The sequence below is a fragment of the Branchiostoma floridae genome, chromosome 1 (assembly GCF_000003815.2).
Source record: "Branchiostoma floridae strain S238N-H82 chromosome 1, Bfl_VNyyK, whole genome shotgun sequence".
NCBI lineage: Eukaryota > Metazoa > Chordata > Leptocardii > Amphioxiformes > Branchiostomatidae > Branchiostoma > Branchiostoma floridae.
Window position 1 is genome coordinate 11,897,105 of NC_049979.1, and position 3,076 is coordinate 11,900,180.

Genomic DNA, 3,076 nt, shown 5'->3' on the forward strand with positions numbered 1-3,076 from the left:
ACATTGTCTCATCGTCTCGAATTCAACTGACCCTGCCAAAGTCAAATCTACAGAAAATGATTGATATTACTATGCGTAATGTTGGTAAATTCACAAAGACTTGCACTCTAACGTTCAAGACTCACGTACCTTCCGCTACTGCCAAAATGACCCTGTCGGGAAGTCCCGCAAACTAAGCTGATAAATCCAGGGCAGGGTGACATAAGGCCACACCAATTTAATTTCTTGGTTCACGGATTTTTTCATAAAAAATATGGAGCGAGAGGGCGAAATAAAAATAAAAATTGTAAAATGGTTGGGGTAAAGGTAACGGCTAATCCAAAACATAAAGAAAAACGTTTTCAGCTTGAAAAAAGTACAAAAACATTATTATTGTACAGTAACAGCACCTGTACCCACACTTTAAGGAGCTTGTAATATAAAGGCCAATTTGCTACACCAGAAAGTTGGTGAATGGTTTCATTAAGGGTGAAAATTTGCTGAGTGGTAATTTTTATTTTTATTTTTTTCCCAAAAAATAGGAGCGAGCGAATCCGTGAACCAAGAAATTAAATTGGTGTGGCCTAAGGGCGCAATAGGTAGTGTTTCTGTATCTAAGGGACCGGGATCTGGCTGTGATGGACAGGTGGCCGCTATAGACTATTTCTTAATGCTAGGGTCAATGGGAAAAATTCAAGGGACCAATAAAAAGTAACTGCAATGGCCAGGTGGTCGCTATGTAAAGGTGGCCGCTAATGCAGTTTGACTGTATGCAGTCAGGATCAGTCATGATCAGTACAAATCCATTTTCGTCTTCTCTGTCACCCAGATCAAGTCATATTGGTTTATGTGTATGGGATGTATACAAGCGGAATGATAAATGAGAAGGTTGTACCAGTAATTCTATGCATCATAGAACATGCAGTATATTTCAAACTTTAATACAATGTACTGCACACAAATTGAAGCAACAGACTAGTGCATTGATATGGTTTCACAGTTTTAATTAGAACTTCCTTGTGCACCAGTAGGTGATGTAAACAGACTTCACTATCTACTTTGCTCTGTGACACAATAGGCACATATTATACATTTCATCTCTCTTTCTTTAAGTTCTTCGGAAAAACTTTTGTATTTTTTACAAAGAGTAAGAATGAGCTATTCAAACTAAATATTGTCACCAAATTACATCACAATGTTGCCATGCTCACAGTTGGAAAATATTAACACCTCTCGGCATCAAAGAACCTACTCATTATATGACACATTGGACCCTTCCTTTTCTACTGCTGACAGAAAAGAAGTCAACCTGGACACATTTACACTTTGGATATTGCAATCTACATCAGAGTAGCCACATGTCCCACATTGCCATTGTCATGTGTAACAAATTACAAACATACAGAGTACGACCTAGGCTAGGAGAATTATGCACAAATTATAAATATAGAACATGGCAAAGAACATCCATCACAAACCTCTAGATACTTCACACAATATCAATGTCTAAAAACTAAAAGGTACACATTACAACACTCCTATGCAGCCAAGAATTTGTCAAAATTGTGACCTAAATAAGACAGGAGATGGGTGTCATATTGTTGCAGACTGTATAATACAATGAAGAGAAATAGCCTAATTGCATATAATATATGTTCCATATCTTCTTACATCAACATAGCACAGGAAGAATAATGTTGCGTAATATGAAATTAGAGAAACCATGTAATATAAGCTCCATCCTTTCCATACATTCATAGCTGCAATTAGCGAGAAGTGGAACCTATCCCTGACTTTCCAAGATTTTAGTTCGTCTGTCTTTCGTTCAGAATATGTTTTCTATGTTCTTGTTACATTTGTACCTCGTAAGCAAATGCGACTCAGTTCTCCTGGTTGATAGAAGTCTTCATCATCAGTGTGGGTCTGTGGGAATCCTTCCCTGACTCTTCCTTTTCTTTGTGACTTTCTTCATCTAAAACAATGTACAAACAATTATCATCTCACAGGCAAGACAAGATATACAACATGTGTTGGCCATCAATCTTGTTCCAGTGGTCTGAACAGTGGGCCTGTCCTGCTAGAGAATATTTTAATCACAGGCTAGAAAAGTGGTAACTTGAAGGTAAGCTTACTCTCATAAGATTTAATGAGAAGCTTCCAGCTACAGCATGTGCCTGCAGGTAAACATGTACAGTGAAAACAAGCTAATCTCCAAGCAGATCAATGGTGGCATAATATAGTATCAAACCCATTTGACTGTCTTTGGCTGGCTATACTCCTTAACCAGCTTTGATACTATCTTATGGCACCGTAGGATCTGCTTGGAGATTAAAAACAAGCCAAAACAAGCCTTTCCTTATCTTGATATTACTGTAAATGCAGAATAGTGTTCCCTGGTCCGCACAACTAATAATCACAAACCTATTACCTTCAATCTGGTGCCCACAGCTAATAGCCACACAGATAGTACCTGTAAGGTGCACTACCTGGTCCCAAGAGCTAAGAGCCACGCAGACATTACCGTACAGGTGTGCTACCTGGTTCCCACTAGCTAAGAGCCACACACATTACCTGTAAGGTGTGTTTCCTGGTTCCCAGAGCTAAGAGCCACACACATTACCTGTATGGTGTGTTACCTGGTCCCAAGAGCTAAGACCCACACAAATATTGCCTATTGTAGTATAAGGTGCGTTACCTGGTCCTCATACCCACACATATATAACCTGTAAGGCATGTTACCTGGTTCCCAGAGCTAAGAGCCACGCATATATTACCTGTAAGGTGTGTTACCTGGTCCCCAGAGCTAAGAGCCACGCAAACATTACCGTACAGGTGTGTTACCTGGTCCCCAGAGCTAAGAGCCACGCAAATATTACCGTACAGGCGTGTTACCTGGTCCCCAGAGCTAAGAGCCACGCAAATATTACCTGTACGGTGTGTTACCTGGTCCCCAGAGCTAAGAGCCACACAAATATTACCGTACGGTGTGTTAGCTGGTCCCCAGAGCTAAGAGCCACGCAAATATTACCTGTAAGGTGTGTTACCTGGTCCCCAGAGCTAAGAGCCACGCAAATATTACCTGTAAGGTGTGTTACCT

The 3,076-nt window shown here is 40.2% G+C and overlaps 1 protein-coding gene and 1 long non-coding RNA gene across 2 annotated transcripts in view; one reads left to right on the plus strand and one right to left on the minus strand.

The window, feature by feature from the left end:
• The window catches only part of LOC118421887 (DNA polymerase eta-like), a 26,751-nt gene that overhangs the window by 11,432 nt on the left and 12,243 nt on the right, over nucleotides 1-3,076 (plus strand). The gene's annotated exons all lie outside the window — the stretch shown is intronic.
• The window catches only part of LOC118421918, a 3,337-nt gene continuing 1,223 nt past the window's right edge, over nucleotides 963-3,076 (minus strand). The window contains exon 2 of the long non-coding RNA XR_004831869.1: nucleotides 963-1,951. This is a non-coding gene — a long non-coding RNA (uncharacterized LOC118421918). The remainder of the gene's footprint in view (nucleotides 1,952-3,076) is intronic.